Source organism: Coenobita brevimanus, chromosome 11 (assembly GCF_032717465.1).
Source record: "Coenobita brevimanus isolate Jiangsu-jjx chromosome 11, ASM3271746v2, whole genome shotgun sequence".
Taxonomy (NCBI): Eukaryota; Metazoa; Arthropoda; class Malacostraca; order Decapoda; family Coenobitidae; genus Coenobita; species Coenobita brevimanus.
This window is the reverse complement of record NC_136964.1, coordinates 4,846,368-4,859,449: the sequence shown is the minus strand read 5'-3', so window position 1 is coordinate 4,859,449 and position 13,082 is coordinate 4,846,368.

Genomic DNA, 13,082 nt, shown 5'->3' with positions numbered 1-13,082 from the left:
CAGTCAGTCAGTCAACCCACCCGTGTACCAGACAACGCCAATCAAAATCCCCACCCATTGGACTTGTTTCTAATAACCAATTCAAATAATTATAATGTCGAAGTGAAGTCCCCCCTCGGATCCTCGGATCATTGTCTGATACAAGCCACCAGTTCAACACCTACCACACCCTCCTGCTCTGAACCTGTCGTGGTGATTAAATGGCACTACGATAGGGCAGAGTGGGAGGAACTCCATAATTTTTTCATGGATGTTCCTTGGACCTCCTTTTTCTCCCATGATGCAAATTCCACATTGGGCCACATACAGGATTTCATTAAAGTCGATATGGAAACACTCATTCCCCATCATAGTTACAGAAAAAGATATAATTCTTCTAAATGGTTTGACCCCAATTGTGCTAGAGAAACAGAATATAAAACAATAGCCTATAACACTTATACAAGGACCAAAACCAAAGACGCCTTTAACTATTATAAAAATACCAGAAACCATGCCAAAACTATTATCAATCTTTCTAAACCAAACTTTCTACATAGACAGGCTAACAAACTACTGAACAACCCAAATGATAACAAAATATTTTGGTCAATCCTTAATGCATGCAAAACTAACTTCACTACCACCTCTTCCATTTCACCGTTACAGTCCCCCAATGGAAATCTAGTAAGTGACCCACTTGGAAAAGCCAACCTTCTTGTTGACATTTTTTCAACAAACTCAATTCTAAATACAGAAAATCACAATATTCATGTACAGTACTTGATTTTGATTCCCCTCAAATACCTCCTTTCATGATTCACACCAGATACGTACAAGGTGTATTACAGAATCTCTCAGCAGACAAAGTCACTGGTCCAGATGAAATTCCTTCAATAGTACTTAGAAATTGCTCCTCAGTGTTGGCTCCTGTATTAGCAAAATTTTTCCGCTTATGCATCCGTACCTCAAGTTTTCCAGCCTCTTGGAAAGAAGCGAATATCCATCCCGTTCCTAAAAAAGAGGCAACTTCTGATCCATCAAACTATAGACCAATTGCAATAACTTCCGTCCTCGGTAAAGTTTTTGAGACACTAATAAACAAACACATAATCAAACATCTAGAAATCAATAAATTAATCAATGATCGGCAATATGGGTTTAGACAAGAACGTTCAACTGTAGAGATTCTTTGCCTTCTTACCCATCAGATTAACAAAACAATAGACCAACATGGTGAAACACACACAATAGGACTTTATATATCAAAAGTATTTGACAGAGTATGGCACCGGGCCTTATTGTCTATGATGTCACACTATGGCCTTGCATCACGGATTCCTCTAATTTCTTCTTACCTTCATAATAGAAAAGTACGGGTCATGGTAGATGGAATTTATTCTCAGTTTCATTCTATAAATGCTGGCTTACCTCAGGGATCACTTTTGGCCCCAACCCTCTTTCTCATTCATATATATGACCTCCTATCTGTCACTCACAACCCAGTACACTCTTATACTGATAACTCGACCCTTCATAGTTCTTTCACATTTAGTACCTCCTTTACACAATTTGATATTATAAATTCCCAAACATACACAGCAATTTCTCTGAACCAGGACCTTTCTAAAATTAATGAATGAGGACAAACAAATCTGGTCTCATTTAATGCTCAGAAAACTAAATATATTAATTTCTCCAACAGAAAGAATCCTTCAGACTCTCACATAATTTTAATTGATGTCTATATTCCCATATCCACAACAGTTGATATCCTAGGTGTTACTCTAAACCCCAACCTAAGCTGGACAGCTTATGTTAAATCCCTCACTAAAAATGCTTACAAAAAATTAGGACTTATGTACAGAGTTCGTGAGTTCTTCACTGACGAGCAGACGGCCACAATATACAAAAGTCATGTGCGTTCTCAGATACTGTTCATCACTGTGGAGTGGAAGCGGAGCGGTTACATTGAGGCAGTTGGACAAAATTCAAAATAAAGCCATTAGATTAATCAATAATCCTGCCATTACTCAGGACCTTCCTCCGTTATCAGTTCGTACAGATGTTGCTTCTTTAGCATTATTTTATCGATTTTTTTACCGTAAGTACTCTGACGAACTGGCTTCAATTGTGCCTCCCCTTCACATTTTCTCCTGAAATACTCGGCCAGCTGGGAGCACACATGAATTCACACTCTCTCCCCCGCAATGCAGAACCTCTGCTTATCAAAATTCACTTATTCCCAAAATTACTACTCTCTGGAATTCACTTCCTGGGAGTTGCTTCCCACAAACATTAAATCCACTTCAATTCAAATTCAGTTGTTTTAAATATTTTATGAATGGAGGATGCCTTTAGGCAAATGGACTTATTTTTTTTCCTTTGTTTTTACTTCCTCCATTCATTATCTATAAAAAAAAATATACTTACTAACATAAATACTCCCTCACTGAAAATCACAGGTTTTAAAAATCATTGTGCTTTACCTTCACTATTATAACTTGGTGCCTTTATCCCTTACTGTGCTAAACGCTGATTTTCTATAAACCTTTTATTCTTTATTTCTTACACTATGAAAATATATGAACATTACATATTTTCCATCCATGCTAATTACTACAGAAATCACCAGAGAGAGAGAGAGAGAGAGAGAGAGATATTCGTGTATAATGAGTAAAAGCTGAAGGAGACGTAAGGTATAGAGGGTGGAACCGAATTAAGACAAGGAAGGTACAGGAAGCACAGGTACAAATGAAATGCACTGAAAATTAAAGAAAAGCATTCGGGGGCCAAATACTAATCACTTGCCGACATACGCTGCTAGGTACGTTAAAGAAAACTTACAAACCTTTACGGAGTTCAGTTGCTGCAAATCACAAAACACCCAGTCAGTATTAAAAGAGTATATGACGACTGGTATTTGGTCGTCTTTGATCAACTCACCAAAATTAATAGACTTTTACACATTCACTGTTTCCTGAATGGTGAAAATTCGTCCACAAATTTTCGAGATATTTTGGCAATGCACACACACACACACACACACACATACACACACACACACACACACACACACACACACACACACACACACACACACACACACACACACACACACACACACGACCGCAGACAAAAACTATATCGCCTCGCCTTGCTAAAGACGGGCGATAAGACTGAAAATGATAAGGAAGGAAGGGGAAGACAGCGCGATAAATTAAGGGAGAGATAGAGTAAAAGCGGAAGAGTAAAGACTGAGGCAACAGAATTTGTACATGGGGAAAAAAGGAAGCAAGGGACAGTGTCTGAGGGAAATAGACGAATAGCAGTTGGGAAGGAGAGACAGACAAAAGAACGGGAGATGTGTGGGGAGAGAGAGACCTGGTTGGGAAAGGGTGGTCAGAATGAGGAATAAGAGGTATATGAATGAGAGACATGGACTGAGAAAGAGAGGTGGGCGGAAGGTAGTGAAGGAAAAGTGAGTGTAGTGGAAGAATGGAAGATAGGACAAAGAGATTAAGGCTGTAGGGGAGGGTGAGGGTGCTAGGACGAGAAGGGGGGAGGGAGGGAGGAAGTGGGGTGTGCTGAAGGGGAGGGCAATGGGGAGGAATTGGAGTGGGCAGAAGGGGTGGGCAGTAGGGTGGGAGGAAGTGGAGTGAGCTGAAGGGGAGGGCAGTAGGGAAGGAGGAAATGGAGTGCGCTGAAGGAAGGGGCTGTAGCGAAGTAGGAAGTGGAGTGTGTTGAAGGGGAGAGTAGGGAAGAAGGAAGTGGAGTGTGCTGAAGGGGAGGGCAGCAGGGAAGGGGAAAGTGGAGTGGGCTGAAGGGGAGGGCAGTAGGGAAGAAGAAGGCGGAATGAGCTGAAGGGGAGAGAGGGAAGGAGGGGAGAAATGACAGCGTCAAGGGTAATTTGTTGCACCATAAACTCCCAGTGCCTTACAGAAGGATAGGAAAGGAGGAGGAGGGGAGGAGAGGAGAGAGGCAGGGAAGAGAGACAAGGAACGGCAGGAGGACGAGAGTTACAAATGAAGACGGTAGGAGGAAGGGGAGAGACGGAATGATGGCAGGAGAATCGAAAAAATGAGCAAAGGTGAGAGAAACAGAAGAGAGAAGGTGGAGGTAGAAAACAGACACAATGGTAAACAGAAATCGGAATAGGTAGTGAAAAGAACTGGAGAAACAGAAAAATAAAACCACGAAAGATACTGTAGGGAAAGGAACTGTAGGCAGCGAAATGAGAAAGGTGGAAACAGTCGGACGTTAAAAAAAATCAAACTTAAAATACGGAGGAGGGAGGATGAGAGCTGGGAGGAAGGGAGAAGGGTATGAAAGGAATAAATGGAGTCAATGTAAGGACGAGGCAGAGGGAAACACGAATGGCGAGGGAGAAAGAGAGGGGAGAAAGACAGAGACAAGGAAACAGAGGGGAAGGGAGGAAGTGGGGAAGAAGGAAACGACTTGTAATAACAGAACTAAAAAAAATGAAAGATGAAGTAAAGGAGGAAAAGGTTTGATGTGTGGCGGTGAGGAGGGGGAATGATGTGGAGAGAGAGAGAGAGAGAGCACCTGGTTACGAGACGGAGTATTGTTCCCCTGGTCTCCTTACATATTTGTTCTGTAATTCTTTCCTATATTTTCATGTAAGAATCAAACATGAGGCAATGATTGGTATCTCCTTGCATATAATACTTCTCCGATTTATTATAGGTCTCTTTGTCTCTGTCTGTCTCTGTCTGTCTCTGTCTGTGTCTGTCTGTGTCTGTCTGTCTGTCTGTCTGTCTGTCTCTCTCTCTCTCTCTCTCTCTCTCTCTCTCTCTCTCACTGTCAGTCACTCAGTTTGTCTGTCTGTCTGTCTGTCTGTCTCTCTGTCTGTCTGTCTCATTCAAACCCATAATGTTAAGATCTCTCTCTCTCTCTCTCTCTCTCTGATTCAAGCCCATATTATTCAGAGAGTTCTATGCAGATGACATTTTATCATAATGGTCTATGGATTTATGAAGCTGAGAGTTTGTGGGAGAGAAGGATGAAGGAAGGACGGGATGAAGGAACAGAGGGATAAAGGAAGAGAGGAATGAAGAAAGAGAGAGATGAAGGAAGGAAGGAAGGAAGGAAGGGAGGGATGAAGGAAGAGGGGGATGAAGGAAGAGAGGGATGAAGGATGAGAGGGATGAAGGATGAGAGGGATGAAGGAAGGGAGGGATGAAGGATGAGAGGGATGAAGGATGAGAGGGATGAAGGAAGGGAGGGAGGAAGGAAGAGAGGCATGAAGGAAGAGAGGCATGAAGGAAGCGAGGGATGAAGGAAGCGAGGGATGAAGGAAGCGAGGGATGAAGGAAGCGAGGGATGAAGGATGAGAGGGATGAAGGATGAGAGGGATGAAGGAAGGGAGGGATGAAGGAAGGGAGGGATGAAGGAAGGGAGGGATGAAGGAAGAGAGGGATGAAGGATGGGAGGGATGAAGGAAGCGAGGGATGAAGGAAGAGAGAGAGGGATTTTTTTTATATAGATAATGATAGAGGAAGGAAAAACAAAGGAAAAAAATAAATTCATTTGCCTAAAGGCATCCTCCATTCATAAAATATTTATAACAACTAGATTAAAATTGAAGTGGATTTAATGTTTGTGGGAAACAACTCCCAGGAAGTGAATTCCAGGAAGTAGTAGTTCTGGGGATAAATGAATTTTGATAAGCAGATGTTCTGCATTGCGGGGGAGAGAATGTGAGTTCATGTGTGCTCCCAGCTGGCCGAGTATTTCGGGAGAAAATGTGAAGGGGAGGAACAATTGAAGCCAGTTCGTCATAGTACTTACGGTAAAAATATCCATAAAATAATGCTAAGGAAGCAACATCTGTACGAACTGATAATGGAGGAAGGTCCTACGTAATGGCAGGATTATTTATTAATCTAATCCTTTATTTTGGATTTTGTCCAAGTGACTCAATGCAACCGCACCACATCCACTCCACAGTGGTGAACAGTATTCGATCTGAGAACGCACATGATTTTTGCATATTGTGGCCATCTGCTCGTCAGTGAAGAACTCACGAACTCTGTACATAAGTCCCAACTTATTGGAAGCATTTTTATCAAGGTATTAAACATAAGCTGTCCAGCTTAGGTTGGGTTTTGGAGCAACACCTAGAATATCAACTGTAGTGGATATGGGGATATTGACATCATTTAAAATTATTGGAGAGTCTGAGAGATTCTTTTTGTTGGAGAAATTTATATATTCAGTTTTCTGAGCATTAAACGAGACCAGATTTTTTGTCCCCATTGATTAATTTTAGAAAGGCCCTGGTTCAGAGAAATTGCTGTGTTTATCTGGGAAATTGTAATATCAAATTGTGTCATGGAGGTACTAAATGTGAAAGAACTATGAAGGGTCGAGTCATCAGCATAAGAGTGTATTGGGTTGTGAGTGAAAGGTAGGAGGTCATATATACGAATGAGAAAGAGGGTTGGGGCCAAAAGTGATCCCTGAGGTAAGCCAGCATTTATGGAATGAAACTGGGAATAAACTGCATCTACCATGACCCGTATTTTTCTATTATGAAGGTAAGAAGAAAACTGAGGAACCAGTGATGCAAGGCCATAGTGTGACATCTTAGACAATAAGGCCCGGTGCCATACTCTGTCAAATGCTTTTCATATATCACGTGCTATTGTGTGTGTTTCACCATGTTGGTCTATTGTTTTGTTAATCTGATGGGTAAGGAGGCAAAGAATGTCTACAGTTGAACGTTCTTGTCTAAACCCATATTGCCGATCATTGATTAATTTATTGATTTCTAGATGTTTGATTATGTGTTTGTTTATTAGTGTCTCAAAAACTTTACCGAGGACGGAAGTTATTGCAATTGGTCTATAGTTTGATGGATCAGAAGTTGCCTCCTTTTTAGGAACGGGATGGATATTTGCTTCTTTCCAAGAGGCTGGAAAACTTGAGGTACGGATGCATAAGCGGAAAAATTTTGCCAATACAGGAGCCAACGCTGAGGAGCAATGTTTAAGTACTATTGAAGGAATTTCATCTGGACCAGTGACTTTGTCTGCTGAGAGATTCTGTAATACGGCTTGTACGTATCTGGTGTGAATCATGAAAGGAGGCATTTGAGGGGAATCAAAATCAAGTACAGGAATATTGTGATTTTCTGTATTTAGAATTGAGTTTGTTGAAAAAAGGTCAACAAGAAGGTTGGCTTTTCCAAGTGGGTCAGTTACTAGATTTCCATTGGGGGACTGTAACGGTGAAATGGAAGAGGTGGTAGTGAAGTTAGTTTTGCATGCATTAAGGATTGACCAAAATATTTTTTTATCGTTTGGGTTGTTCAGTAGTTTTTTAGCCTGTCTATGTAGAAAGTGTGATTTAGAAAGATTGATAATAGTTGTGGCATGGTTTCTGGTATTTCAATAATAGTTAAAGGCGTCTTTGGTTTTGGTCCTTGTATAAGTGTTATAGGCTATTGTTTTATGTTCTGGATGAAGGAAGAGAGGGGTGGAGAGAGGGATGAAGGAAGGAAGGGATGTAAAAGGGACGGATGAAGGAAGAGGGGGATAAAGGGAGAGAGGGATGAAGCGAGAGAGGGATGAAGGAAGGGAGAGAGGGATGCAGGAAGGGAGGGATGAAGGAAGAGAGAGAGGGATGAAGGAAGGGAGAGAGGGATGAAGAAAGGGAGTGAGGAAGGAATAGAGGGATGAAGGAAGAGAGAGAGGGATGAAGGAGGAGAGACAGGGATGAAGGAAGAGAGTTCTGAAGGAAGGGAGAAAGGGCTGAATGAAGGGAGGGAAAAAGAAAGAGAAAGATGAAGGAAGGGAGAGAGGGATTAACGAAGAGAGGGATGAAGGAAGAAGGGAGGCATGAAGGAAGAGACGGATGAAGGAAGAGAGAGATGAAGGGAGGGAGGGATGAAGGAAGGGAGAGAGGGATGAAGGAAGGGAGAGAGGGCTGAAGGAAGGGAGAGAGGGCTGAAGGAAGGGAGAGAGGGCTGAAGGAAGGGAGAGATGAAGGAAGTGAGGGGTGAAGGAAGAGAGAGAGGGATGAAGGAAGGAAGGAGGCACTGTTGATGCACAGACGGAACTTGTGTAGAAAAAGATGAAAGATCCAGTACCATAATGACGAAAAGAAAAAGAGGAAAGAAGTCTATGAAAAAGGAAGTGCAAAAATACAAAATTATATCAATAAAAGAGGCAGAAATTGGTGAAGAGGAGAAGCAGCCCACGGAGAACAGAGAAGAATAATCGATAATTTAGTGCATTGTAAGTGGAGAAGAGAGAGAAATTGAGGAGATGGAAGGAGCACTTTGAGGATTTGTTGAATGTAGAGAGTGAGAGCAGTGCGAGTATAAGTGGTTGGGGAATGGCTGGGAGAAGAAGAGATGAGAGGAGGGAGGAAGAGATCAGTAGGACGGAAGTAGTGGAAGCAATGAAGAAGATTAAGTTGGGAAAGGCCCCAGGAATTAATGGAGTGTGTGGTGAAATGCTGAGGTATGGGGGTGAGATTGTTGTGGAGTGGATATGGAAGTTGTGTAGATTGGCTTGGGAAGAGGGAAGGGTTCCAGAGGACTGGAAATCAGGTATAATTGTTCCTTTATATAAAGGAACAGAGGAGAGGGAAGTATGTGGTAACCATAGGGGTATTTGCCTTTTTAGTGTGACTGGTAAAATATATGGTAGAATACTCATTGATAGGGTTAGGCATATGACAGAGGAGCTAGTTGGAGAAGAACAAGGGGGATTTAGAAGGGAAAAGAGTGTGTAGATCAGATATTTGTTCTAAGATGTTTAGCGGAGAAGTATCTAGAGAAGGGAAGGAAAGTGTATGCTGCCTTCATGGACTTGGAGAAAGATTATGACAGAATAGATAGGCATGGTATGTGGAAGGTATTAAGAATATATGGAGTGGGGGGGAAATTGTTGAGTGCTGTGAAGAGTATGTACGAGGGAGCTAGGGCTACGGTGAGAGTGGATGGTGAGCTGAGTGAGTTCTTTGATCTCAATGTGGGACTGAAACAGGGTTGTGTGATGTCTCCATGGCTGTTTAATATATACATGGATGGGGTTGTAAAGGAGGTGCAAGGTAGGGCAGTGGATGTGGGGGTGGCTCTAATGAATGAGGGTGAGATTTGGAAGATTCCGGTGTTGCTGTTTGCTGATGATACAGTGAAGATGAATGGGAGTTGCAAGGTTTGGTGAATGAATTTGGGACAGTGTGTAGGAGGAGGAAGCTGAAAGTTAATATAAACAAAAGTAAAGTTATGGTGTTTGAGAGGAATGAAGTCACAGAGTGTGCAGTGAGGTTGGATGGTGAGGATATGGAGAATGTGAGTGCATTCAAGTACTTGGGTAGTGTGATTAGTAAGGATGGAACTTTGGGGGATGAAGTGCGTGAAAGGGTACAGCAGGGAAGGAAGGTTGTTGTACACTGAAAGCAATGATGAGAAATAGGGAGGTGAGTATGGAAGTTAAAAAGACACTGCATGATAGTATTGTGATCCCTACCCTGACGTATGGAAGCGAGGCGTGGACCTTGCAAGAGGGGAACAAGTCAAGAGTGAGAGCAGTGGAAATGAGTTACTTGAGAGGAGCATGTGGAGTGACATGGAGGGACAGGTTGACGAATGAAGAAGTGAAGGAACGCTGTGGGGTGGATGTGGATGTGGTTGAGAAGATTAGGAGAAATGCACTGAGGTGGTTTGGACATGTGAAAAGAATGGAGAATGAAGGACTGACTAAGAGGGTGTATGTAGGTGAGGTGGGGGGAGGGAGAGGGAGGGGTAGACCGAGGATGAGGTGGAGGGATGGAGTTGAGAGGTATATGAGGGAGGGGGGGTGAGTTGGGGGAAGGGTAGTCAAACGGTGGGTGACAGAGCGACTTGGAGGAGTTTTGTCTGCGGCCACCCTTTGCAGGATTAGGGCGTCGGGCTATAGATAGATAGATAGTGAGATAATAAGAATAAGCGTAGAGAGAATAATATAGGGAAAATTATGACCATGAATGAGGGAAACGTGAGGAAGGTTGAGATGCAAAGGGACAAAGTTTGACTGAGAATTAGATAAGTTAGAAAATAATGAACAGTATGATGTGTGTGTGTGTGTGTGTGTGTGTGTGTGTGTGTGTGTGTGTGTGTGTGTGTGTGTGTGTGTGTGTGTGTGTGAGAGAGAGAGAGAGAGAGGGCGAGAAAGGGAGGGGGGGGAAGGGAGGCAGGAGTAGGGAGTAAGGGTTGGAAGAGGATTATAATGCAGAAAAGGATGGAAGACATGATAGGTAGAGAAAGCACAGGTATAAAATGAAAATACACTGAAAAAGAAACCAAGAGGAAGAAAGAGAAAGACAGTGCAATAAACAAATAAATGGAGAGGTACCGTAAATGAGGAAGATAAAAGTAAGAGGTAACATGCGTTGTAAACGAGGATAAAAAGAAATCGTAAGGGATACAAAGATATAGTGTGAGAACAATGGACAAGTTGTAGAAGGGAAGACGGACAAAAGAACTGGAGATAATATGAGGGAACAGGAGGAAGAAGGAAGAAAAGGTGATCAGTATGAGGACTATGGGAAAAATGAGATGTTGGGATTAAGATTCAGAATTAAGTGGAGGTGGTGAAGGAAAAGAGAGTTTGGGGAAAATTATAGATGAAGTGGGGACTGGAGAGAGGGAAGAAGGTTGTAGAGGAGGGTAAGAGTGAAAGGAAGCGAAGGAAGAAGGGGGAAGGAGTATGGGCTGGAGGAAGGTAGGGATGGAGGAAGTGGAGTGTGCTGAAGGGAAGGAGGGAGAAGAGAAATGATATCGTTTAGGATAATTTGTTGCATCATAAACACTCAATGGCCTCCAGAAGTATAAGGAAAGAGTAGGCGGGGACGGCAGGAGGGAGGCAGGGAAGAGGGAGTAGGAAGGGCAGCAAGATGAGAGTCGGGACAGAAAGCGGTAGATGAAAAGAGAGAAAGGGAGTAAAGGCAAAGAAATTTAACAAGAGGGGAAGAGTAGAAACGGGTATGAGGAGGCCAAGCTTGATAATACACGTAGTGATAAAGAAAAAGGGAAGACAGTGGTAGTGGAAAGATTTTAAGTAACAGAAAAACACAGCATGAAGGATACATTAGGGAATGAGAACTAAGCAACGAAATGAGATGGGTGGAAAAAAACAGGTACGTGAGTAAATGACAGACTGAAAATACAGAGGAGGGAGGGATAAAGTTAGGAAGAAAGGAGAGTGTGCTAAACGAAAAAGAAAAATGTAATGTGAGGACAGGGTATTGGTAGAAGATAGATTGTTAGGAAGAAAGGGAGGTGAGGAAGAAAGAGACACTGTAACAGGAGATATAGAAGGAAGGGAAGAAGAACTGAAAAGGACTGATAGAATGGAATAAAAAAAGGAAAAAAAAAGATGAAGTGAAGGAGGATGTAGGTTTGAGGGGAGGAGCACAGAAAGAGAGAGAGAGAGAGAGAGAGAGAGAGAGAGAGGGAGAGAGAATGTATTTTATTTCACGTGTTGCTCTCCTTTCCAGCTCTTTTCACCTATTTATTACATCATCATAAAACTCTCTTCCTTCCTACCACAAGTCTCACTCAACTCCTTATGTCTGCCTCATGCATTCATTCAGTTCTTTAACCACTCTTCTTTCCATCTCAACTGTTTTTTCCCATATTTCATCAGCAGCTACACGATCAAGCATATTCTCTCTCTCTCTCTCTCTCTCTCTCTCTCTCTCTCTCTCTCTCTCTCTCTCTCTCTCTCTCTCTCTCTCTTTCTCTCTCTCTCTCTCTCTCTCTCTATGACTAGCCAAGGTGATTTCTGTTTATGCTTTTGTGAATACCTTTCTATGTATCTGTATGTATGTATGTATATATATCTGCTCATTTACCTATGTCTCTATTTCTATCTGTATCTATCTATCTATCTATCTATCTACCGATGCGATAAAGATGTTTGAACATCTTCCTGTTTACATAAATCAAACCGCACTCCACACACATTCCTCAACAGTCCGATCTCTGCTGCTCATACGCTTGACTTTTTTTTTATTTTTCTCATGCAGCACCATAGTCTCACATCCGTATTTTGGGGTAGGCAGCAAAACTCCTTCATGCAAGTCTCTCGCAGCCTTTACACTCAGACCTCTACTTTTGTGAAGGTTTTAATAGCACCAGTCACTTTCCTTCCTATGTAACTCTTTTTACCTTTTCTTTTGCACATTTACCTCTTTTTTTCCGTCGCTGTATCGAGGTATTTAAGCTCTCAGCAAGTCAGGTCTTTCTACATAACTATAACATCACATTCGGAGTCCCCATCTTTCTCGGTAACCATAACTTTACACTTAAGTACATTTACTTTCAAGGCTCGGTGCTCACAAGCATATACAAATTCTACTCCAGTATACCAGGCTCTTTTCCGCTATTTGCAAGCAGCATTGCATCATTTGCATACGTCTAATTTGTAATTCTGCGTCCTTCACCATGCATTACCAGCGTCATCCCTCTCTCCACTACTCGTGATTTTATGTCTCTCATAACATTGTGTAAATACGATACATACTGCACAACATGAGGATATCATACAACATTGTCTCAGACTAACATTGATCTTTAATCATTCACCAAGATGCCCGCTTATCTTTGCGCATGCTTCACTAACTTTGAAAAAGTTCTTAGCCACGCTGAATAGTTTACCATCTACACCTTATACGTACAAAGCCTTCCACAGTCCTTCTCTGTTTATTTCGTCGTAAGCCACTTCCAGAGCCATAAACGCCTAATATTTCTTCTCACAAGCCTTTTCATAGCAAATACTTGTTCCACGCCTCCTGTACCAATGCACAATCTACCCTGTTCGCCACTCACAACACAGTCTTGCCCCTCCATCACCTGTCCTTGCCGTTTCCTTCACTGTCGAAGTACAATCACCCACTGTCCACTGAGTCAAACCTACCCTGTCTTCTTCCCATGTTTAATATTTCTATCGTCTTCTCTTCCCCTTCTTTTAAGTTTCCCCTTCCCCTCTTCTTCCCATCACGCCGATATTCTCTTCTCGTTAATTTCTTCTCATCCCTCATCCCTCTCCATACATCCCTTGGCACCATTCTTTTCTCTGCCCTAACAT